This window comes from Castor canadensis, chromosome 9, assembly GCF_047511655.1.
Source record: "Castor canadensis chromosome 9, mCasCan1.hap1v2, whole genome shotgun sequence".
Taxonomy (NCBI): Eukaryota; Metazoa; Chordata; class Mammalia; order Rodentia; family Castoridae; genus Castor; species Castor canadensis.
Genome location: NC_133394.1, coordinates 5,903,867 through 5,931,699, shown reverse-complemented (window position 1 = coordinate 5,931,699; position 27,833 = coordinate 5,903,867).

Genomic DNA, 27,833 nt, shown 5'->3' with positions numbered 1-27,833 from the left:
TTTTTCAACAATAAAAGAAGATAAACATTCATTCTTTTAATATGCTTGCAACTTATTATTGTATTTTTCATGCAGGACACAATGAAAGTGGCACAGAAAAAAAATAGAACTTTTTTCCAGATGTTTGCAAATCCTCTATGAATTTCTGAATTCTTTTTTTTTTCATTTTTCTTTTATTATTCATATGTGCATACAAGGCTTGGTTCATTTCTCCCCCCTGCCCCCACCCCCTCCCTTACCACCCATTCCGCCCCCTCCCTCTCCCCCCCTCGATACCCAGCAGAAACTATTTTGCCCTTATTTCTAATTTTGTTGTAGAGAGAGTATAAGCAATAATAGGAAGGAACAAGGGTTTTTGCTGGTTGAGATAAGGATAGCTATACAGGGCATTGACTCACATTGATTGAATTCTTGTATTTTCAGACTTTTAGCGTTCTCAGTCATTATATTCTTTCTTGAACTGGAAAATGTTCAGATTAACAGGAAAAAATTTCCTGTTGAAAATCATGATTATCAATTCCTTTCTTCATGTAGTGCTTTGTTAGGGCAGATTTATTTGAACTTTGAGTAATAAGTGTCTAACCTCCAAGTGGGAAATAGCCTTGCTTCCTGCCATATTGCAAGAGAAAATCTCAGTGCTCGACTGACCCATAGCTTTTTCAATGTCACTCTCTGAGAAATTCTTCATAAATAAAAACTGAAATCTTCTCTTCAACATGTTCTCTCCATATAGACATAACAACCTTTTATGGTCAGTTTTTATTCTATTTAAGTGGGAAATTAATCACCATAAAATTGAAAATCATTTCTTACTATTTTTTACAAATATTTAACTTTTTACAAATATATATATGTATGAACACAGAACATGTCACAAGTTTAATAGTCTGTGTATAAAGTAATATTTTCCCATCCACACCTACATCTTCTCAAAAACAAATTTTAAAATCTTCCCCACTTAATTTTTTGAAGCAATAATGCAGTATTCTTATAGCCTTTCTTGTGTAACTTGGTTTATCACACTCTGAGAAGGCCTATGCTGCCACAGTGTGAAACACAGGGTTATAACTAACCTGCATGGTTTTCCTAGACATTCCTTCTTTATATAACATTGCATTATGTTATTTTCAGTTCTCCATTGGTTTTCTTTGTGACTATCAAAAATGTTTAAATCAAGCTATATTTATTTCCTTTTTATTCACTTTAATAAGTGTATTTACTCCTCTCAAGAACTGTGCAGCACAATATCTGTTATGATTTGTCATAATTTCACTCTTAAAATTTTATTTTCTTCCAGATGGATTTATACACTAAAATGTCAAGGTCACTGGTATTTATGCTTTGTTCTGTGTAAGTAACAATATCTCCATGGTTTTCACACTGGTTACATTAAACCTGAAAATAGAAAAGATTTTCATGTAAACTAAGTAATTTAAATATATTCATACTTAAAATTATATTTCAAAATATATGAGAGACAATATAAATATTTATATAGAAGTAGCTCATAAGAAACTTGACAGTACAAATAATTAGTACATTAGGACAGGGCTTGTGCTAATTTAGGATTGCTTGTCAATGCCAAATTTTGGAAACAATCAAGATGCCTTTTGGTGAGTGAATGTGTAAATAAACTACAATGCATCTAGACAATGAATTAGTATTCAACGGTGAAACGAAATGAGCTATCAAGGCATGAAAAGACATTGAGGAAAATTAAATGCATATTTCTAAGTGAAAGAAGCTCATTGAAAAGGCTACATACTGCGTGATTCCAGCTATATGATAGTCTGGAAAAGGCAAAATAATGGAGACAGTGAAAACATGAGTGGAGCACAGAGAATTTTTAGGACAATAAAACTCCTCTGTACAGTTTTGTCATGGTGAATAATGCCAGGAAACATTTTTCTAAACTCATAAAATGTACAACAAAGTGAACCAAAATGGAAACTATGAATTAATGTGATAAGGTTGTGTCATTTTAGGCTCTTGGATTGTAACAAAGGTGTCACTTCTGGTGATCCCTGAAGAAAAAGTAGAGCTACTGCATCAACTACCATATCTGCGAACCACTCCCTTTCTGTTCACAAGGCTTTAGCCAAGCCTGGGAAGAGACAGGATTGGGTCAGGACATCAGAGACCAGCGCATTTGGACAAAGGTTGTCTGGAAGGCCACTCACTCCTTTCATTCATACTGGGAACAGAGGCAAACTAGTGTTATCTAGAAGGGAACCTGCTTTTGTTCAGATGCTAGTTAGCAACTCATTGGAATGCTGGTCATGAAAGAACAGAGCCAGCTAAGCGAATGATGTCAGTGCTCATTCAGTCTAGCCTTTACAACACCTGTCCCTGCAGAAATGGGTGCTATAAAGGAGAGCTATGGACAGGACAAGAGCTCCTTGTGGACCTTCCCCCAGACTACTGGACTCCTGCAGGATCCTCATGGACCTTCCCGGTTAACCAGGCTGCCACTGGACGTTTGACATTGTTAGTAAGTTTATTGCCCATTTTCTTCCCTGTTAGTAAGTTTCAATATGACATATATCTGGCCCACAGCCTCTGGAGGTTTTCTTCAGATTCTCTGCAACCTGTGCCCAATGTCCCCCACAGCTAGCTATGGGTGACACCAGAGTGTTCACAGTGGGGAGTGCACTTGTGTGGATGGAGATTCTGTGAGAATCCTCTGTGCTTCCTGCTCAACTTTTCTGTGAATCTTAAACTGCTCTACCAAATAAAGTCTATTTGTTAAAAGTTATTTAATGCCTGTCAAGTTTAGTCATATAACAAATATGTCATCAATTTTAAAGAAATCGTGGAAAGGAAATTATTGAATTAAAAGAAAATGTAGAACTCATATTAAATCTCTTTACTCTTTTCATTTTTATTAATTTTGTTGGCAGTTATAATAATAAATTTTCATAGTAGCTCATGTGTGGTAATAATTTTAACATTTTCATGTTAAATATAAATATATAGAAAACCTGTATCCTCATCATTAAAAAGGCATTTTAATAACAAAAGTTTATGTTGTAGGTTAGCTGTTAGCATTTCTACATTATTTGTCTGTGATAACTCTCAATTCTTTATCCTACTCTTGGCTGAATTCCAGCTGGGTAATCCTGTTCACCTAAATTTCTAATGTAGTTTCCTTTGGACATTGTGTACCTCTTTACTTTCTGTCATGTACAGTTGTGTAGTGGTGAGCATTTTTATTTGTAAGTGTGCTGCAGCAATCCTTTTGTTTGGTTTCCCTTTTAAAGCATGCTTGAAAAATATTACCAAGCTTGTTGGAATCTTCAGGATGAGAGGTTATGAAACCATGAATGTCAATGTCAGGAGCCATTATCCAGCAACTTAAGAGGATTATGTTTATTGTTGATAGGCTTAGTTCTTATTGAGCCATACAGGAATCACAGTTTAGATAAATACACATGCTTCTCCTTTGGTTTGTCAATAAGCAAACACTCTTTGGTTTCCATCAGAATCCACTTAATTTTCATTATTACTTATTTCTTAATGGTCAGATTAATAATAACCTTTCTATTTCTGTGTCTTTAAAGCTTATGGATGACTGATAAGGATGATGAACTCCATGAATCTGTATTCAGAGGTTTTACTACTGACTGGAATCATTTTAAAGTATCTTAAGCAGACAAGGAAACAGTTCTCAAAGAGAAAGTTTGTGTATAGCACCAGAATTTACTTGGTAGAGGGTGCCTGCAGGTGGGGCTTCCACAGGCTACAGCAGATTTTCACAGGTAGTATATTTTTCCCAGTGGACAAGACACTTCTATCAGAGGAGCAAAATAAATCATCCCCCTTTGGAAAAAGAACTAAAGACAAGTTTTCTGGGATGTGATTGCCTAATGCTCAGAGATATTAAGGTAATTAATTCCAGTTCACTTAGAAAGTAAGTTAGAAATCAAAATGAAATACACTATTTAGTACACACCGAAAATCACTTCCTTATTATAAATAAATAGTGTATTTGGACCTGTCTGCTCTCCTTGTTATATGCACAAGGTCTCATCTTTTACCTTTGGTTATTTTTAAGTTTTGGTGGTTGGGCAACCTTTCCAAAGGTAATAAATCACAACTTATTTAATGTACAGTTAAACAATAATGCTAACTTTTTTTATTTCCTAAGTTTGTTCTCACTAACTTCTAAGGAGCTCTTCAGAAAAAAAAAATGAGCATGACACATAACAGTTTGCAAAACAGTGGTTATGTAAACAGCCTATAAAATGATATAAAATGCTTTATTCCAATCGCAGTAATAAAATGAGTTTAGATTTATGGTCAATTGATTTTAAAGAAGAGTGCCAAGCTGATAAATGAGGAAACAATAATTTTTTTTTAACTAATTGTTCTGGGCAACAGGATATTCAAATGTGAAAGAGGGAACACAAACCCTACGCCAAGTATAGGAATTAATTCTAGATGGGTGATAGGCCTAAACATTAGAGGTAAAAGTGTCAAACTCTTATGACAAAACATAGGAACCTTCATGACCTGAGGCTAGGCAATGAATTCTGAGAATAGCACTGAAAACACAAGTGATAAAAGCAAAAGTAGATAAATCAGTCTTAATTAAATATGAAGGCCACTTTTGTCATTCAAATGAGACCGTCAAGGAAGTGAAATGACACCAAACAGGATGGGAGACAATATTTAATAACAGTGTTGTATCCACCAGACAAAAAAAAAACTTGTACAGGTTAACAACAAAAGATACAAAACACCATTTTTCAATTATCAAAGGATGTGAATAGATTCTTCTACAAAGAAAGCTTTGTTGTCCCAAGGTATCCATCCACATGGGATTTCACTCTGTGGATACAAAAGTCCATGGATACTCAGGCCCTTTATATAGTGTGGTGTAGTATTTGTATATAACACATACACTTGTACATTTTACTAAGTCTACTCTAGATTAATAACAACACCTAAAGCAATACAAATGCTTTGTAATAGTTGTTTTACTATATTATTTAGGGAATAAAAAAATGAAAAAGTTTGTATACATGCATGATAAAGATGAAACCATCACAGGCTTAACTAGACAACACATGATCAGAATGTCAGGTGCACAATGCTTAAACCATGCAGGGGAGAGTAGGGACCTGGGCAATGGCGGGTGCACTCACAACAGTGGCCAAAATATCACATCCTTCATACAACTGACCAGTGTGCTGCATGTGTGGCAAAGGCAAATCTTGCAATTTGAAACTTAAAGAATTTATTATTGTTATTTTCAACCTCTGGTTCCTCTAATCTGCAGATGCAGAATACACAGATACAAAAAGATGACTGCATATGAAAAGCCAGATGAAAAGAATGCTCAATATCATTATTTCTCCAGAAAAGTCAATTCAAAACCACAAGATTGCCCTTCCTACCAAAGACAATGACTAAAATAGAAAAGTCATACGGCAAAAAGTGTTAACAAGAATGTGAGGGACCGAATCTGTATTCGCTGCTGATAGGAGTTTAAAGAGGTATAGGCAACTTGGAAGGGAGTTGGGCAGTTATTTAAAGAATTAAATTTAGACTTATCAAATGGTGAAATAATTTCTTTCCTGAGTAAAATAGTTCTTCCTTATCCATGGCAAATATGTTCTAAAACACCCTACACATGTCTGAAACTGTAGATAGTGGCAAAATCTATGTATCCTATGCTTATCATTATACATACATATCTATGATAAAGTTTAATTTACAAATCAAGCATAGTAAAGCTGGGCATAGTGTCACATGCCTATAATCCCAACTATGTGGGAGACACAGGTAGGAAGATCACAGTCCAGGCTGGACCTAGGCAAAAAACACTAGAACCCATCTGGGAAATCACTAAAGTCAAAAAGGGCTGAAGGTGCAACTCAAATTGTATAGCACTTTCCCAGGAAGGGGGAGAGGTGGCCCAAGAATGGATACACATATGAATAAATGTATAAACAATAAAAAAGTACCTGAAAAAAATGGCATGGCAACAGATTAACAATCACAATGAAAAGTAACATAGAACATTTATAACAATAAAGTATAATAAAAGCTATACAAAAGTGGTCTCTCACTCAAAAAAGTTTATTGTAATGTTGTTACCCTTGTTCTTATGAGGACCTGAGATGAGATCATGCCTACATGGTGAAATGAAAAGAGGAGAAGGGTGTGAGCATGGTGACACCATGCCAGCTGCTGCAGGAGGGTGAGCTGAACAGAAGACTGAGATGCTGCCTCAGACGATCTGATCGGTGACACAGCTAGCGAGTGACAGGGGATGAGAAACAGTCGCAATGGGCTGGATGAAGGTATGTTCACATCATGGCCATCGGGGATGACACAGTTCAGGACAACTCTTCACTTGGTGACTCAGAATGGTATGTGCAATTTGCAAATCATGAGTTGTTTCTTTCTGAAATTTTCCTTTTTATATTTTGGGACTGTGGTAGATTGCATGTAAATTAAAACACAGAAAGTAAAATTGAAGGTGGGGTAAATTCTGTCTACAAAAAGAGTTCTAGATTATGAGTAAGTGGCACTCTGTTGGTAAAGTATATCCTTTTACTATTTGAAAATAAATTAATTTATATTTTTAGTAGAATAAAAGGCATGGTATATTCATGTCAATAGGCAGAAAGAAGGTTTGATGTAACTCAGCACACATTTATAATCTGAATTCAGTTTTATAAACTGGGAATAGAAAAGACATTTTGTCATTTTGATAAAGGTGTCTATAAAGAAGTATTAAATATTCTTAAGATAAGGGACAAAGAAAGCAGGAGAATGATTTTTCACTCTTCTTTTTAAGAATTCACTTGAGATGTCAACCAGGATGATAAAACAAAGTAAAAAGAAAATACATGAAATAAAAACTCACTGTGTATATAAAAACATGTCCAAAATCTATACACAAATGTTCACAACAGCATTTTTCATAGCAACCTAAAAAAAAAGAAATGATACCACTGTATATCAACTAATGATTATATAAAGAAAATGTTTATGGAATATTACTCAATCATAAAAAGGTACAAAATGCAATGCATGCTACAACATGAATGAACCTGAAAAGCATTGTGCTATATGAACAAAGTCAAATAGATAAGACTACGTATTTCATCATTCCATTTATATGAAAGATCCAGAATAGACACAGGGAGAGAAAAGAGACTGGTAGCTGCCAGTGACTACAGGTAGAAGAGTGGGGATGACTGCTTATGACATTTCTCGATGGCGGTGATGGCTGCACAACTCCGAATTTTGTGCATTACAATATGTATGTTTCAAGTATATACATTTTATGATATATGCACTACATCTTAATGAATCTTGTACAGATAAACTAACACTGCTACACCATTCCTCATCTTCATTATAGTCCAAAGTGAAAAATTGACCACTCCCTTTGCTGTTGAGGCTGTGGGAAGTTATTCCTTCTCAGACACTGCTGTTGAGACTTTAAAATGGTACAATCCTCTGTAGTGGAATTGCACAAAAACTAAGAAACCTGTGTACTCATTTACATTTTGAACAAATATTTTATGTCTAGGAATTTGCCCTGAAGAACGACATCAACATACACAAAAGAGAATCTTTGAGGGTCACTAATGGTAACTATATTTGTAATAGGAAACCATTAGACATCTTCTAAATACTTATCTGTTGGTGGTTTGAGTAAATATAAACTATACATAATAAATAATAAGAGCACATTTAAAACAAACTATAATGAAAGAATAAAAACAAAAGACTGAAATTATATGTTGCGATTTCTAGGATGCATTTATGTTTGGTTAAGTACAGAAGGAAGGTGATATAATACATTAGTTACATTGTATTTTTTGAAAGAACAAAAGTGACACACACATGTAAACTCAGCTCAAATTGGAGTTTTGCCATGTATTTCTATTACAATGTTTGATAAATTGCGGTATTCTGTTCCATAAATCGAAGCAGTTGAAATTCAAAACAACTCAAAAATGAATCATGCTCTAAAATTCAGTCTAGTACTGACATTTTGAAGAATTTCTTAACTACTGTACATGGAGCATGAAATTAAGAAAAATAAATGACTGGATTTTCTTCTCAATATTCCTAGATAAGCACGGGAATTATAAGAAAAGTCAATTTCCTTTAATGATACTATGAAATGTTCTGTGTATATTTCAAGTAAATACAATAAGTGCTTTTACATTGCTTGATATTGGAAAGCATCATAAGAACCATGGTATCTTTCTTCTATTTTCCCCTCAAAACATTATGTAAGAACTACTGGAATGATCAGATATCTGTCAATTTTAGTAAAGTTTCACATCAGTAATACATTTCTAAAGTATTATATTTTCTCTTTATAAGATATTAAAAAGCCTGTGAAATGCAGGGGGGGAATCACACTACTCAGAAAGAATTCTTTGGTGATTAGAACTGTTATCCAAACTTCACTCCAGTTTAAAAGAAGCTTAAGATCTATCAAGAATAAGACAAGCCTACAACTTCAAAGGATGGTTTGCAAGCTTGAATGCCAAGTAGAAAGCAGAACTGAAAGGAATGACCTTGAAAGAATAAAGGAACACTTGATTTACCATCAATGTGGGTCAAGGGAGACCTGAAACAAGACACTCCTTTCAAAGACCTGAAGATTTTCTTCCTAAGTAATTTCTATCACACACCAAAATTTGTTTTGTTATACTTGTTGGAAAATAACATTTCTAAGTAAAGGAGTATAAAATGTGAGCAATCATTTTACCAATAATTATTCTCCTATTTAATATTTTTATTTTAAAATATATTTTGCACACAAGCTATTTTAAAAACACAGAAGACCATTTTTTTCAAAGATTTAAAACCATCATAACATTCAAACATTACAAGTCAATTAACAGAAAATATTCAGTTCTTATTTTGTAAATGAAGAAATGGAATAGGAGTAAAATTAAGTAATTTTCAAAGCTTCAATGAGCACCAAATGGCACAGTCCAGGTTTGACTAGTTCTGCACAACTCCAAACAAAGGTATTAAAATAAGGTTTATTGTGTTTCATACATCTACCTATGGCACAACACATCAAAGTACTTCAGAAACTAGCAGCTACTTTATAAAGAATATGGTACACAGAATGTTTCTTTCTCTCAAGAGGAATTTTAATTTTAATAAGCAAGCATGGCCAATTTCCCTAGTTTTCTGTGCCTCTGTACACAAATAAATTCATCATCTAAAATGGAATAATGTATTGAGGGTAGGTAATTTTAAAAATACTCAAAATTATATACGTATGACTAAGGATCATCCTATATAAATTCCTCTTCTCGGGACAATGTCTTTTAGCATCTTTTGAGATAGAAGTGAACGGAGCCTAATTTTTATATTTGAAATAAACACATTTTCCTTTTAAATCCAACACTGCACTCTTTCTACATATTTATGAAGTTGAGACTGTACTATTCTCATCAACTCTGAATGCGTCATGCTTCTCCTGCCTTTCTATGGGATCTGAATGTGTGTTTCTCTTTTATGTGCTTTCCTGCCATCTGCATTTTCTAACATCCTCCTAGCATGGAGAATGGTATTATCGTGTTTCTTTTAAAAGAATGTATACTTGTGCTTCAGGATGGAAGATGAAAATTCATGATATCATGATGTTCTGAGAAATCTTGCCTTGTGTCTTCATACATCCAGGACTGCCTCCATGAGCACTGCCATTCTTCATTCTTGTAGGACTAAATATCATACAACGTACACTAAAGTCATAGAACATGAGTTAGCATTTAGGGTCATGCTCTGAGGCAGTGTAACAAAGGACCCTGAAATAACTCTGGCATTTATAAGTAAGAGATTTTTCAGGAATCATTTATAAGACCAATATTCAACAAAATCCAAAATTATTGACACTCCAAAGAAACAGTATGTAATCTAGTCATCTCTGATAGGGAATACCTTGATTATTTGGTGGATGCTAAAAAGATCTGGCTTCATTTGTGACAGAGTAACTGAGGGATTAATTTTGAGTGTTTACTTAATTGTAATAGATTTAGATTTAAATACTATACATAGCTGCTGGACATGTAAATATATTGCAACTTTAACAAGTTGAAACACTACAACTAATTCTCAATATATAGGAGTCTATGTATTTGTACACCCTATGTTCTTTAAATGATTCTCAATTACAACAGAAACACACACACTCTTATTTCACCAAACATATGTTCCATGAGATATTAATATGAGTTAGTATCAAGTTTAAAGAAACCAATGTCAATAATATTCTTCTGTCTAAAATATACTGTAATGTGTGCATAAAAAAAGAATGAACTTGATTTGTATTTCCTGCTAATGGTACACATAAGGATAGAAAACTAAAAAAGTCACAAAACAAATCAACTTGAATTATAAGTATTTATATCTATGGTAATAGTTGAGTGTATTACACATAGATCATGAAAAGTATGAAGAATGTTTTTTCCTGAATCATTGAATGATATAAATAAAGTTACCAATGAACAAGAGAAACATTTGAAACTTGCACTGGAGTTTCAAATAAGATGAACTAAAACTCCAGGATTCTTAAGGGCCTGATCTATACTAAAATTGTTTATGTATTTTTATGTAAAATATCAATTTTTTATGTATAATTGATAGACACACAGATCAGTCATAGGAGCATGAACTACAGTCAATACTGTTATAGAAGAATTTGAAAACAAGAGCTTAGAATGGCGATGGGTACCATGTCTGTTTTTCCCTCCTTGAGCTCTTGGAAGATCCCATTGACTGGAAGGTTGATGTCTTCAGTTTCATTTCAGTGGCCCAAAACTAAGAAGAGGAGGAGAAAGAACTAAAATTGGGAACTGTATGGCTTACAGAGAAATCTAAAAAATTAAAAATAACATAAAACATGGGACCAGGTCTGTCATCAACAACCAGTGATCTCATTCCTTCTTTCTTTTAAAGGAAAATAATTAAGAGTGGGCTTGGGAGTTGAAGTTTTTATCTAGGGATATCCTTCCTTGTGAATAGGAGGATGTTAAGTGACAAAGTACATACTCCCAGAAATACTGATTTATGTCTTAGTCCTTAGTACTCTAAAAAGTAACCTCATTTGGAAATACCTTGATAAGGTTACAATGAGAGCCCTTGGATGAGCCCTAATTCAATGCCTTTTGTCCTAATAAAAAGAGGAAACATAGACACAAACACAATGCAGAGGGAAGACTGTAGAGAGATAGGGAGAAAGTCATACAAAGAAATGAACTAAGCATGCTTTTTGGAAGCGATTCAATAAAAAAAATTGAAAAATTCACAAATTGCTTAGATTCTTCTGTTTGCTGCCATGATTTTTAAAAATCTGGCAAAGAATCTTAATTTGGGTACAGACTGGCCACATCCTACATCTGCCTTTAAACACTATGATTACACATTTGCCCTTCGCAAAGCAAGAAGGGGTCAACCCTACTGCAATGACGGAGTTGTTCACTGTAGTCTTGGGATATTCAGAGAGAGCTGAAGTAGGGCGTTCTAGCCAATGGGTGGTTTACCAAGACATGCTGGGAAGACTGCAAAATATCATCTTATATTTATATCTAATCAACTCAAAAAAATCAAAGTGCAGAAATGTAAGGAATTGTGGGGATTTTATTAGGCATACTCTATCATTTTTCTATAGTGTTTTGCATGCTAAATAACCTCCCTTTGGTCACATGTCCTTTTTCTAATTAATGAACAACAGTTTCATAGTTAAATTAAACAGCATGTTTGTCAGAACACTTTGTCCTCTTTTTCAAGCCTGCCATTATTTTGAAAAAGAATGTAGACTGCCCTGTGTCCCATCGTCCATTGAAACTATTCACAAAACAAGCAATTATTTCAATAGCATCAAGTACTCTCACTTTGTCAGTTAGATACGATGGGATCTAGCCTCGATTTAATTTCCCACTTGATTTTGCACTATTTTCTTTTTCATCTCTTAAAACAAATTTATAGGCCTCTCCTGTTTGTTCCAAAGCAACAAAAAATCTGCCTAGTGAATTCTTTCTAATGATAATATAAAAATTAGGGACACTTTTTAAAGAAAACTCTATCACTATAATTTAATCATTTCCTTCAATATGTTTATCACGACTGAAGTTATATTCTTTTTTAAAATATTCTGTGTTTTTAGGAGGTGTGGGGGCAGACCTCCTAAAATATGAACTCATCACCCTTCTTCCTCAGTCACAGAATTATAGGCATTCACTATTACACCTGCTGTTATAATTGTATGTATGTTCTAATTTGTATTTATGGACTCCTATTGTATAATAAACCACAAAGTTGTGAAACACACATTTATTTTTTCTGAAAATTATGATCCTTTTACCCACTTCTCAGATGGTACATGGAAGAGTAGTAAATATTTATTGTATAGATGTTCTTTTCTCCTACCTACCATCAATTTGTGATATCTCATCAACTCCCATCTCTGTGTTCCTATATTATGAATTTTGAATTCCAAAGGAGAGATTGTTGCCATGCTGAATTGGATACATCTGCCCTTACATCGATATTCAATCATGGCTAAAGAAACATTTCATATAGAAGGAATGCCCTTCCATTCTGTGTTAGGTTCCTCCAGGGAAAACAGAAACACTCCTGGTTACAATGAGCTCACAGAGATTATTTATTACCTAAAAACAAGAAGAATTTGGAAATTTTCTATATAAGAAGTATACATATAGGAAATTACTTAATGCTACTATTACAATGATTATCTGACTGAACAATATTTTTCTACAAGAAGTAACATTGCTGGAAAGATGTAGTGCATATATTTCTATTAGAAGTGCAATGAACGTGCTTCATTTTCTCTGACTTTTCTCCCTATACTGTTGATGATAGTACAGGTGGAATTCACAGGGGAAGAGAAGTGACATTTAACTTTACTAATAAAAGGTCAGAAAGCATAAAAATCTATCTGAGGCCAACTAAACAAATGATCAGTACACTGTAGATTAGGCATGGAGCTAAAACTCTTGCAAATTCTCTATAATTAACCAGGTTTATTATTTTTATCTTTTCCCAATCCTGTACCCCTTCTACACATATACAAACTCAGATGTAAGTTGCTTAATGTACATGTGCATACTTTTGAGAGAACCTGATAGTATCTGTTTCCATTTTCTCCTTCAATTTTCTCTCTCCATTCACCAGCTAAAAGGAAATTTCTGGCCTTTTAAGCAGTGAATGTTCCGTTTCATATCTTAACCAATTATGGACAGAAAGAGGGTACACAAAGACACCAACAGACATAAAGATTGATTTAGAGAATGGGTGTGTAGTTCTTTAGTAGAGAATGTGCCTAGCGTTGATGATGATGATGCCTTGGGCACAATCCTCAGAACCATAGAAACAAAAGAAACAAGAAAGTGAGATGGAGATAGTAGGCATCTGTAGAGGACTATACGTAACTACAGAAAGAGATACAGGCAGGAAATCTCCCAAGAAAATTGGACTCTTACTTTTAGCTCAAAAATGGCTTTATTGAAAATTCTTGTCTTTGAGATTAAAAAAACTTACTATTCACTATTTTTCTCATTGCTAAGGCAGAGGACATTTTCAAATGAATATGTACTTCATATAAAACTACTCAAAGATACTGAGTAATTTATATAAAATGCTTTTTATAAGGATCTGTGTTATATCACTTGAAATGTATTTCAAGTGTAATTAAAGATTTTTTGACTTATTCATTTTTAGTTTAAGATAAAATAGCTATCAAAATTAATTCTTGTTTTTTGTAAGGTAAAGAAAAAATATGGATAAATTATTCATCTCTTTTGCAACAATAAATAAATGCATCTGTTAGACAAAAAATGGCTATTTGCATAAATTCATTTTCACTGATATTTCTATACCCTTAGGATTTACTATACCCAGTTTGTTTTCAAACATGTGTTCTGGTCAAATGTATTTTGCAAATGTTTTCTATGCACCTTAGTGATGGGTGAATGTCTCACTCACATGCTTTCCACTTTACATCCATTCTTCCCAGGTCCTCTCTCTGGGATGATTCTCTCCAACACTTATTCTAATAACCGCTCTTAGATTTTCCTAGTGGGAAGTTCTCTCTCCCTTCCTTGAATTCTTTACTAAGCTTTTCCATTATTCATCTGCATGGTTTTGCAATATATTTAAATGCCATTTCCATCATTTTAGTTATAACATCTGAATGAAATGAACAATTTGATACTTTCAAGAATTCTACAAAAAGCATCCTGAATATATGTTATATTCATGAAACTGTGTGCCTACTAAGATACATCCTTGAAATTCATGACATTTTTCCAGTACATAAAAATCAGTATATTGTTACACACAAGGTCTGAAATTTGCATGCAGTTGTTGGAAATAGTTTTTATTTAGAGAGAGTTAAGTAGAAAAGTTTCAAAATTATATGAAATTAACACCTGTGTTAAAATCTTACCTAAAAAGAACAGCTTGGCAAATAAAAGTGGGAGGTCAAATTCATAACAAAAAACCTAGAAGTTATAGTTCCTTTAAGATCTGTAAAGCCAGGATTTAACGTTGCCCCATTGCTGTTGAAATTATGTAATTACATTCCTCAGAGCTGACATTTTCACCTGGGTAAGTATAGTAAGGCCGTACAGGTACAGGATGAGTCAGTAAACTCAGCATTTTGCTCTCTTTCTGTCAGCCATAATAAGATTTGGCAGTGAAGTTCACATGAGCCTCCACTTAGTTGTCAGCGCAGCCTTTATTTAAACGACAAAGTAGTTAGCAGTAGGACTGCGAATGTGGAAAGCATGCAAGTAGTAACAGGAAGAGTGTTAACATGAAAACCACCTCACACAGAAAGAACCAAGCTTTTCAAATATGTTCCTACCACTCTTTAAAGAAGTCAAAGCTCATAGAAATCACAAGAATGAAAAAGTTTTCATTTTGTAGAAAATGAAAACAATTTGCTAAAACATTTTTAAATATTTACATCTTTAAAATATGAGTAGTCAGGTAAACTAATAAAGGAGAATGATGGAGGGTGAATTCGGCTATGATAAATTGTAAGACATTTTGTAAATGTCACAATGTAACTCCAGTACAACAATAATAAAAATATAAAAGTGAATTTAAAAAAAGAACTGCTTTATGCAGTTTCTCCCATAAATTGATAAATTTCATTTTTCAGAATAAAAGTAATGGAATAAGAAGTCATGAAAAATCAACTATCATTAACACTAACAGTGCAATTCTGCCTTCAAAAATTTTATATTTGAGTGCATAATATATGTCTTGTTCAAAATTCAAAAGCAATATAGAAATGTTTTATGAAACTGCAATGCCATTATCATTTCCTCCTAACTCCCCAAACTACTAGGTAACCTTATTCTTTATCACATTTTCATTTATGCTTCCAGAAAATACAAGATTAAACTCATTCTTAAAATCTTAAACAGTTCTTTATGCTCTTAAAACCCTTTATGAAGCAGTATAGGAAGCCACATGTTAACAGCACAACGTGTAGGATATCACCTAAAAATTAACCAAAACTTTAGAGTTAGGGAGTGGTCTCCTATTATGAGGCTTCATGCAGTATCTCAGATTGTAATTAGCTTCTCTTCTTTATCTATATATAATGGAAAGTTCAGGGGCCTTTTCTCTTCCTATTCCGCTTCCTCTGTGATTAAATGTAAATACTGATAACTCACGTATTTATATTGCCAGGCAGATTCTTTCTTGTGCAATCCTCAGGGTGTATCATCTAATTTCATACTTGATACACTCAGCGTTTCACACTTAGCACACACATTAAGCTGATATTCTGCCCCAAATAAATGCACGTCCATTCTTACCCACCTCAGTTTGTACCTGTTCAGTACCTCTTGTCTCTCACCTTCCCAAAGCTTAGTGTTATCTTCAACTCCTGTCTTCCTCTCCTCCATCCTACTCTGCCCTGCTCAAACTGACCTTTGTCACCTCTGTAATCTTCTCATCACCATCACTCAGGTGACTTTGCTTCATCAGACTTCTTCCTACTCCAGATGCATTTCTACCTGCAGGCAATTTCAGTTGAAATCCCCTATGCTTGGATATTCTGTTTCTAGGTATCTAGATCTGAAACTATTTCAATTACCTCAGGTCGTAGTTTAACCTTCCTAATGTAAAGATTCAGAATTTGACCATCAGTAACTGACCATCAGTAACTATCCTGTCCCAAGACATTTCATCACTGCCTTCTGCATTATAATAGTCTTGTCATCAGGACACTGTTACCACCCTTGATTGCCAGTCATGTATTTCCACCCTAATAACCAGAGTCATCTTGCTAAAATGCAAATCAGATTATATCAGAATAGAAGTCAAAGACATTTCATGCATTACAAGTTCCTATAAATGTTGGTTTCTATTACTTCTCTGAGGTCATGGATGCACCCAACCAGTGCTGTAAGCTCTTTAGTTTCCTATCCTTCACCACATAGAACATCTACACGCTCTTCTCCCTTGTCTGAAATTGCCATTCTTTTGAGTTTTTACATGTTTTAAATGTACAAATACTATGTGTTTAAAATAATTTTAAAATACTAATATTAAAATCAACATATGTATAAACTCAAAGATATAAAATGCAAAGGAACTGAGAAAAGAAAAAGATATACCTATATATGTATACATATGTATGCATGTATAAATATATATACAAATATATATTTATATGTATACAAATATATATATATATTGTCTCCAACATTAAAATGGATTCTTTATATGGTATAATTTTTGTCATTTTTCTTTCCACAGTATAACCTCTCCAGTTTTAAGGATAGAGTCTGTTAGTTGACAGACACTCGATAGTTATAGAATTAATAATCTTATAAAAGAATGTGTGTTTTTATCGTTATATGAAAATGAACACATTTTATAATTAGCTGATCTGTAAAATAAAATTTTTGCTTATTTATAAACTTTCATAATATTATTTATCCAAATTTCACTAAACCATTAATAGAATGTGTAAAATTCTGTTCTGGAAAATCTGTCTTCATATCAGAAAGAAATAGCAGATTTTTTTTAACTTGTAAATTCATCAAAGGTTTATGTTATCCTAGTGGTTGATCCAAAGGACTTTAGAACTGAGCTGTTGTTATTCCATACATTTAATTAGCATTACACATAATAAAATCCCTGAAAAAATTTAACAAATATCATGTTCAAAATATTGCAAAAATGCAAATCTAAGTTAGCTTTTTCTTTCCTTTAATCATTTATGAAAAATAGCCTCCAACAATGACCTTTTGTTGTTTATTTTTTATGTCTTTGCAGAAATGGTTTATGAAACACTGCCCAAAAAAAAGAATTTTGAAAAGGTCAGTGACGTATAGCAACAGTTGCTGCATAATTAACAGATCTTTCTCTCTATGTCTTGATGCATATCTTAGTTCTTAGTTGGTAATAACAACATGTTAAGATTAGGAAATAATAAAAAAACTTGTGTTCTAATTGGAAATACTATAGGTTATTTTGACTTATCAACATAGTAACTGAGTTCATTACAATTTGACAATTATTTGATGCTACTTAGATCTTAGAAGCTACAGAAGTGGCAATAAAAAGAGCACTAATTGAGTAATCAGTGAAGTGAAAAACTGTGCAAATGTAGATAGCACAAAACTATTTTCCACAGATATTTATCACATAGCAATGTAATTTTCTTTTTCTGTAACATTACTTTTTAAATAAGAAAAATTTATTTAAGGAAACCATGGGATTAATATTCATAAACACTGACATACCTGCAATAAAATTGCAATTTTGAGGCTCTTAGAATAAATTCAGTGAGGATAATGTTTTGAAAATTAGACAATGTTCACTGAAAGAATCTTTAAAACTTAAGAGAGATATAAAATGAAAATGAAGATTTTTAGTTTTTATTGAAGAGAAAGAAGGTCTGAGAAGCTGGCCCTCATTGTTTTATAGTAATAGTCATCCAAATCTGTATCAGTTCTTATCTCCACACTAGTTCTTCTGACTTTGAAGACTGCCCTCTTGTTACATTGTTGATTAAGTCATTTCACTCTACTCCTTGAAGTAGAGAAAAAGAAATATAAATGTGTATTTATACAAAATGAAATAACCAAATGAGTCAAAGATAAAGACATAAGTCAACTCAAACACAAGTTGGATTTTTAATGTGGAGTGGAGAACTTGTATGTTTTTTACATAGAAATGTAGATTCTGACAAGTTTTCAAATATGAAAAAATGTGTTGTATCAAATTAAACTACTAATTTCAAGACAGTACTAATAGTCACTGTGGGAAACATAAGTAATATTTCGAAGTGTGACTAAAATTTGTTTCACTGTTATAAAGGTAGAAATTTATGACATTATAAGCATTTTATTTGAAATAAAATGTTGTTATAAATTTGAAACATGTTAAAAGTGTGTGCTGCCCTCTTCATCTAGCTTCACTGGCATATCCTCAACTCCTTGTTCTTCCCTCAGTCAGTAAATTATCAAAGAGTTACATGAAAATCAATAAGAAAATAGAAATTCTGAACAAATACATCACTTAATATGATCTCATCTCCACTTATGAAGCATCTCACCCAATGATGAAAATATATATATTTCTCTTATCTCAAATACTTTTTTGATAATTGATTAGCTGCAGTTCTGCTGAAAATGAGAAATGGTGGAAGCCCAATGGAGAAAAAACGATAATGTTTATTGAAAGATAAAATTTGAACGATAAATTTTGTTTTGTTAAATCAAAAACGTTTTCCTTGGTTTCATTATTGTGGATACTGATATGGACGTTAGGCACAGAAACTTGATACTTTCAAATACTCATTGTTTGGAGAAATAACTTGAGAAGAGAAATTATTTTCTAAATTGAGTTGCTAATTATAAAAATAAATTCTACTACTTGAAAATAATGAACAGAAAAATAAGAAGTGTATTTTTTTCTTGTAAATTGAACAAAATAAACAGCTTTCCTAAAATACTGTACTGTAACAATTTATCTTAACAGACCACTAGTGGAAAGGATTTAGATTAAGAAGTTGGGAAATGGAAGATAACGAGAAGAAAAGTGATAAAAGCAAGGAGCTACTTTCTATGCCCATTGTATGCACAGTATTTGCGTCTACTTTGATAGCTATTCTAATTTTATTTTCTTGAACTTTTGCCAACTTAATACACTTATCACCATTCTCATTGTGCCATACGCTTCTCGTAGTATGCGAAATGTTTTTTCTTTTTATGAAAGCTTTTCAAGGCCATGAATTGTTACCAATATTCCTCCTACCAATTTCCCATAATAAATGTCCTGAAAAGATGCTGGTTACAGAGAGACATTCGTCAGCCACTGGTAACCCATGTTCTAGTTAATCTCTTGACCACACTCTGCTAGTAAGACATAAGAAAAAAAATGTGGGAAATTTTCTTTGTGCCTTTAATTTTTTTTTTTCATTTTTCTTTTATTATTCATATGTGCATAGAAGGCTTGGTTTATTTCTCCCCCCTGCCCCCACCCCCTCCCTTTACCACCCACTCCACCCCCTCCCTTACCACCCACTCCACCCCCTCCCGCTCCCCCCCTCAATACCCAGCAGAAACTATTTTGCCCTTATCTCTAATTTTGTTGTAGAGAGAGTATAAGCAATAATAGGAAGGAACAAGGTTTGTGCCTTTAATTTAAACAGTCCACACTCTTCTGCCTCAACATTTTCCCTTTCCCTTTGGCTGAAGACTTCTTTGGCCATGTAACCTGGAAAACATTCTAGGAAAGGCTGATCTCCAAGTTATGAATACCCCCTTACTACTGTGAAGCCTCCTGTCTTTGTCCAGGCTATGCAAGAGAGAGAGGAAAATGAAATTTATATCTTCTGAAATTCTCTATATTTGTAATTTTTGTCATTAAAGCAAACTTACCTTAATATTACATAATAAATTAAGTGAGGTCCTCATTATTATGCACACTATATTTTGTTATAGATGACCTGGTTGTTTGGGAAGAAATAAAAACATTTTTGCAAAATTATGAAACATTGCCTTACCAAATGAGTACAGTGATGTATTTTAACATTGTTACCTTGCCATTTTACCAGCAGCTGTAATAGTTTTGATATTTTGGTCTTATTGTAGATTGCTGTCCAGTGGAACAAAACCTATTGAGATAACAAACTGACTCTGTGAAGTGTGGTATTTCATTTGATACTGATCAGTCTTGATACACTCACTGTCATTGAGGTTTACAAAATTTCCTTTAAAAATCACTGTTGCAATAATAATAATATTTTCACATCAGATAGAAATAAGATCATTTGCAAATGTAAAAGACAAACAAGGATCAAATATTTCCATAAGCTCTGCAAATCAAATATTATTATAATGGCTCAGTAACACTTTCACTTATTACTGCACAAATGATTTTCATGGTGAAATATCATATGTGCTAAGTGATCATTCCTGAGTCAAGCTCATCATTTAATTCCTCATGTTACTTTTGGACAATCACAAGCTGTCTTATCAAATTTAACTTAAGCTAGAATATTCATGCCAGTATCTTCTCAATAAACATCAATTTTCTTTATCAAAAGAATATTTAAAATTGCAGGGTTTGTCTGAGATTTCCACTAGATTTTATTTAGCACACAGCTCTGTAAATTTTTTGCCATTTAAATTATTTGCAGTAACCTATACATTTTAGAACTTCTTTGTAATCATAGCCTTTTGCAGTTTTGTAATTAAATCTCATTTTAAAATAAAAAAAATAGTAGTAGGGAAATTTAAAGATTAAATTTTAAAGTCTTACCATTCTCCAGTAAGACATGCTTTTACTTTCTTTTAGAATTTCAGTGAATTTTAACCATTACATTATTTTCTATTTGTCTCCTATGAGTGATCTTTATTTCCTTACAAATAAGTTTTAGACCTATTCCTCTGTTTGTGTAACTTTTAATTTGTGAGTGTTCACACCAATAAACTTCCCACGAGTCTTTACAACAGTCACATTTTATCCTGTTTTGGGTGCTGGTGAAATTAGTTAAAGATTGGACACCCACAAGTACACCTCCTCAAACAAAGTACTTAAGTCATTTTTCAGGAGATGCCTCTAAAATTCACTCCAGGTTTCTTTGAAACAGGCTTTTCAAGATGGCCAGAAGAATCCAGCTCCTCTGGTAAGTGACCATTGAGGTCACAAGCACCATAACACCTGTGGTGTTCTACGTCCCTGAAAAAGAACCCTAAAATTCCTTGCTCTCACCACTGAATCCTTTTCTCCAGCTCCTAAAGTCCTTGCCTAATAACCAAACTGGGCATTTCACAAAGACCCAGTGCCATTGTAAAGATTTAAGTATGGGAAACAGGGAGCCATTGCTCAGTAGGACTGCAATGGATATTTTTCTACTTAAATTTTGGAGAATGTTAAAAATAGAATAAATTCCTTGAGGTGTCATGGTGCTGGTTGATACTGGAAAAAATAAATTGACAATGTCACCACTTCTTTCTAGTATTTTTGTTTATCTGAATGATTTGTTTTTTCTGTATCAGTATCACACTTTTTATATTGCTCTAGGTTTCTAGAATATTTCATTTTTATTGGGGCTAAACAAAATCAATTTTTAAAAAATTTAAAAATATCTTTGTGTTTCTATATAAATTGTGACTTTCAAGGTCCAAAAAATTAGTTTTAAACCTTTTAGTTTATATCTTTTTAAAATAATGGAAAAAAAAATCTAACAACATTATCTTTCTTATCATTCTATTTCTTTTCTACTTTTATTACTTTAGTGATGATAATCTGTGCTGTTCTAGGAAATGACCTATTTTGAGTTTGTTTTCATAGGTATGTTCATAGCATCATACAATATTCAAAATTATTTCTGCATTTTCATTATGAGCGCTTACATAGTCATTTTTCTAATTCTCATTGTTTTAAATTCATTCATTGCTTTTATAAAACTGCAATACTTTAATGACTGTTGAAAGGCCTTGAAAATTCTTTGTAAAGAATTAGCTGGTTATTGTTCTTTGAAACATTGTTTTTTGGTGGGTTGCCCTTTTTCCCATGGCTTTCCAAATGTCAGCTTTCACTCCAGTGTATTTCACTCTTGGAGAGTTTCTTAACATATTCACTGAACTCTACACTATCAAACTGCCATTTCTGTTTAAGTTTATAAATTCGGTTTTATTAGTGTGTGTTAATTGTACAAAGGGTTTCGTGGTGGCATTCCTACAAGTACATATAGTGCATGTTGATAAAATTCCCCCCATTCCTTTTATGTCTCCCTCCACCCCATTTTTCTTCACTTTAATGAATTTCATTTTTCTTACTTCATACCTACAGTGAATTTTGATCATAGACTTGCCCTCATCCCTCTCCTCTTGTCCTGCCCCTCCTGCTGGCTGCTTATCAGTCAACCCGTTTGCCCTTTAGGTCAAGATTCCACATATGAGAGAAAACATGATGTCTCTCTCTCTGCATCTAGCTTGTTTTGCTTTACATGATGCTTTCCACTTTAAGTTTTAGAACTGTGTGCTTCTCCTTACAAAAATGCAAACACCATTAGGCCAGTTCCTCTGTCTTACACACTGTTTCCCCAGGCCTGAAAGTGGCTAACACATTATAGGCACCATAGAAATATGGTTTAAATGAATTAACAGTTTTGTGTTTGTTGATTATTTCCTATGTATTTCATCAAAAATTATAATTTTCCATTTTCTCTGTTATTAAAATTTTCAAGGACATACGTTTCTCTAGAAATAATCTTGGAGTTATCACTTATATTTTCTAAACTTTTCTTACTATTTTGTCATTATCTAGATAATTTAACATTCATTCTGATTTTTCCTTTGAGTTTCCAAAAATCAATTTATTATTTTGTTTGATAAGAGAATTAAGAATTATGACTTTTAAGTAAATATTGACTTCCTGCAAAATTATAGCCCAGTCAGAAAAGATAGCCTGCAGAACTGTTAATGTAGGAGCTTATGAATGAAAGTTATGCATGTTACTGACATATATTTTTTGTCTATTTTAAGTCTGTATTATGAAGCTATCTAAAAGGACATGCATATTCTTTCTCTAGTATTGTGTGAGTGTGTTACGGTGTTTAAGGTTAAAAAATACAATCCTCTGGGACTTCTACTACAGGTGCCGTTTTGCTTTGTACATGGATAGCACTGTGTCTGTTACATCCTCCGTAATTCGCCTTGTATTTATTCCAATTTTATTAGCATCCACATCATTTCCTGCTTAGTGTTATTTAGTGTCCATGAAATCTACATTGTTTTTTGTGACTACAGCTTTATTTTTATCAAACATTTCTGGTGTGTAAGACTGCCACCATTGCTCCTCCGACACTCCCACCCCCCTCGTGTTTTCCTTCTAGGAACAATACAAAGCTTGGTATGCATTTTCGCTGATTTAAGGATATTGCTTTTTAGAGAGGAGTGAACACAGGAAGGAATGCTGCCTGAACAATTAGCAAGGTAATAGATGAGAGACAAGAGTTTGTTATTTTCACTTAATTTATGCTTTTCCCACTTTTATTCTTGGAGTTATTCTCATTTTTGCACTGGGTTATCTTCTCAAAATGGAATTCTAGAGTTGTTTCAGCTTATGTGGTTGATAAGAACCAGAATATTTCCCTCATCAAGAAGGAAATCGAGCATCCATAATCCATAATCTACTGTGAGCACAAAGTGCCATCACACCTTTCCAATGATCGCCAGTGGGGACATGAGGTACAGATGGAGAAAATGACTTTGTTCTCATGTCCCCGGGTAACTCAGTGCCGCAGGGAAAAGATTACACAGATAATGCGTTCTGTGGCTTTTTTAAACTGTGCCTGAGAATACACTTGGAGGAAAAAAAGAATTTCTGACTCCACCGCAGAAGTAAAAAATGAGACTTCCCTGACATTTCTGAAGGCACCCTTGCCTCTCAGAGACCAAGAATCAAATCCAGGGTCCATGTGCAGTGCCATGAAGTTAAAAATGAGATGTCTGGGTCTTTCACCAGAAGATTAGCAAGCTAGAGATATTTGGACTGACATAGATTAGGATAAGAAATTTCACCTTCTAGCTTTCTGTGCCAGTGGAGGAAGCTTATGCTCCTTTCTTACCTACCTGAGCAAGTTAGCCTTCTCCCACATTAGCAGCTTTTTATTGCTTTACTTAATGTGGTTAACAAGGTTCCTCTATAATTCAGAATGACCCCACTCTACCAATTCCAATATTTCTTGCTTCAAACGAATGTGGCAACATATGGCCTTTAAAAAATTAAAAGAAGATTAATTAGAAGATAGCAACATAAAACAGAGAGATAGAGAGCTAACTCTGGGAGTAGGTGGCCTCTGCAGAGAAATGCTTAAGGAATTCATAGCACATATGAACAGCATTCTGGGGCTCATGCCAGAATGAATCCTAGCAATGTTACACAAAGAAGGATAAAATACAATTGTGATCTGTGCTATATATTTTGACATGCAGTTCACAATTTTTTACTTGGCTCACATGCAAAAGAATGGTGAACAATCTGCTAGATTTGTTTACTAACATCTGGACTCCAATGCAGTCTAATATCAATGAGATGTCCTGGCTTAAACTGTAGGAAGGACTGTGGAGTGTCAAAATTACAGGGATTCTTGGGGGAAGTCTTTTATTCAGTCTGATGAACCAGCTTTAACCATACACTTTGGGAGGACATAGACAACACAAATGTCAACAAGCCATGAAGAAATTAATTGCTGCATATATGTCTCATATGTCTCAGTATATTACATTGTACCAAAAATATGTATAATATTTACATTTTACATATTATTTTAAAAGACACTTAAATTCAATTGCTAAGTGAATGGGTACTTGCATTGTTGAAAGTATCGGTGACACATAATTAAAGGGACATACGGATATTAAAATGGTTCCATGATCTCAATAATGGTGGAAGCCCAACATGACAAAAGGCAGGGAGTAATTACAACCATCAGAGAGAAAGGGACCACAACAACCACAGTAAAACAGAACAGTGAACAAAACTTTAGGCCTGTAGGCATTAGTGGTGAGACCAAAAACAATTTTCATTCAGCTGACAGCTAAACAAAGAAATATATTCTATGCAGAACATAAATGATTTCAAGAAAAACAGTGAGTCAAGATTATTCTATGAATGTAATACAGCAAGAGAGAAACAAGTTCTCCCACAATTTTGTCTGAACATGGGCAACTACAAACACACTATTGAATCTAGTATAAGCAAAAAGCTTTTTCTTTTGACTAATGTAACTGACTATTGCTTCTTTCCTAAGCAAAATGCTTATTTGGCTCTTCCCACTTCTTACACATCTATTACTATGGCACTTTAACAGCCAATCAATCATGCCTCCTCAAATGAATTTTTAAAAAAATGTTGCCAAATAATCAATTTTATGATGACATTTTCATACATGTGTACAGTATATACTTCAATCTTACTTAGTTCATTCCACCTCCCCACTGCCACCTCCCCCACACAAATACTCCTCTGAGTATGTTCGTGTCTTTTTGTACGTTTGTTTATTTGGTTTCTGTGTCTGTTTGGTATATGAGAGAAAAAGTGATGTTTTTCTTTCTGAATCTGGTTTATTTTGCTTACCATGAGTCTCAGTTCCATTGTCTTCAGTTCCATTCTTTTTCCTGCAAGTAACATAATTCTATTCTTTTTTATGTTGTGTACATACACCAGAGTTTCTTTATCCCTTCTTCCATTGTTGGGCACCTAGACTGATTCCATAGCTTAGATATTATGAATAGTGCAATGATGAAAATGTGTGTGCAAGTATCTCTATTGTATGCTGACTTTGATTCTGTTGGTTATACAGGAATGATAGAGCAGGATTATATGATAGTTCTATTTTAAATATATTGAGAAAACTCCATACTGATTTCTATAATGGCAGGACTAATTCACATTCACTCCAACAATTTAAAAGTGTTCTACTTTCACTGTATCTGCACCAGCATTCATTCTTAATGTAGATTTGATTTGCATTTCCTCAATGTTTAAGTATATTGAACTTTAAAAAAAATTTTTCAAGCCACTTGTACTTCTTTTGAGAATTGTCTGTTTATTTGCCAATATATTGATAGGATTATTTGTTCTTTTGCTGTTTAGTTTTTTAAGTTCTTCATTTATTCTGGACATTAATTCCTTGTTAGATATTTATCTAGCAAAGATTCTGTCCCATTCTGCAGGATGTTTCATCACTCTAGTAATTACTTTATTTGCTGTGCAGGAGCTTTTTAGCATGATGCAAGCTCATTTGTCAGTTCTTGCTCTTATTACCTGAGTATTAGGGTCCTATTTAGTAAGTTTTTGCTATGCCCATAACTAAAGTATTTTCTCTCTGGAATCTTTTTTTGTGGTTTTACTGGGTGGGGGGTACATTGTGGGATTTAGAAAAGTTCTCACAATGTATCTCTCCATAAATTTTAAAGTTTCAGGTCTTAGGGCTTGTATGTGGCTCCAGTGGAAATCTATTTTGGCTTTATAATGTGGAGGAATGTTCCTTCTATTCCTAGATTCCTCAAGGCTTTTGTCCAGAAGGGGTGTTCGAGTTTCTCAGAGACTTTTTCTACATCTATTGAGATGATCACGTTTTTGTAGTTAATTCTACCTACGTGATGTATGATATTTGTTTATTTGTGCATGTTGAGAATTGTATCTCTGGAGTAAATCCAACTCTATGGTGCATAACATTTATAAGGTGTTGTGGAATTCAATTTGCATGTGTTTTATTAATAACATTTTCGTCTTTGTTCTCAGAGAAGCTGTTCTCTTGTCTCCTTTTTTGTTCTGTCCTTATCTAGTTTTAGTATCAGGGTAATATTGACTGCATAGAATAAGTTGTTAACATTCCTTCATTTTCTATTTTATGGAATATTGTGAGGAGCATTGGTGTTAATTTTTCTCAAAGAATTCAGTAGTGAATCCCTCTCAACCTTAGCTTTTCTTTGTTGAAATACTATTACTGCTTCATTTCATTGCTTATTATATATCTATTTAAATTGATATCTTCCTCATTCAATTTTGGTAGGTCATGTGTGTCTGAGAACTATCCATTTTGTCTAGACTTTTGAATTTACTGATATATAAGTTTTGAAAATATTCAATAATGACCCCTGTGGATTTCATTGCTATCTGTTGCAATATCATCTCTAATTTTATTAATTGTTTTCTTATTTATTTTGGTTTTACTTATTTTGGCTAAGAATCTATTAATCTTGTTTAACCTTTTAAAGAGCTACAGCTTCTTTTTTGCCAATTCTTTGCATCATCCCTTTATTCTCCATTTCATTAATGTCTGCCCTGATATTTACTGTTTCTTTTTGTCTTCCAGTTTTAGGCTTCACTTGTTCTTTGTCTAAGACTTTGAGGTACATGTTTTGTTTATTTATTTGTGATTTCTCTGATTTTTTTTAAATTTAGGGACTCATAGCTATGACATGATCCTATACCTTAAAGACCCAAAAAACTCTACTCAAAAGCTCCTAGACACCATCAATAGCTACAGCAAGGTAGCAGGATATAAAATCAACATAGAAAAATCACTAGCACTTCTATACACTAATAATGAACAAGCTATAAACTTTCTTTTTAGAATTTCTTTTTAAGTATCCCACAGGTTCTAGGATGTCATTTTTAAAGTTTTAGCTGATTGCAGAAATTTTTAAATGTCTTCCATGATTTCCACAAATACCCAGTGATCATTCAAAGTGTATTGTTCATGTTCCATGTCTCTTTGTTGTTTCTTTCATTTATCTTAGCTATTGATGCTTGATTTTGTTGTCATGACA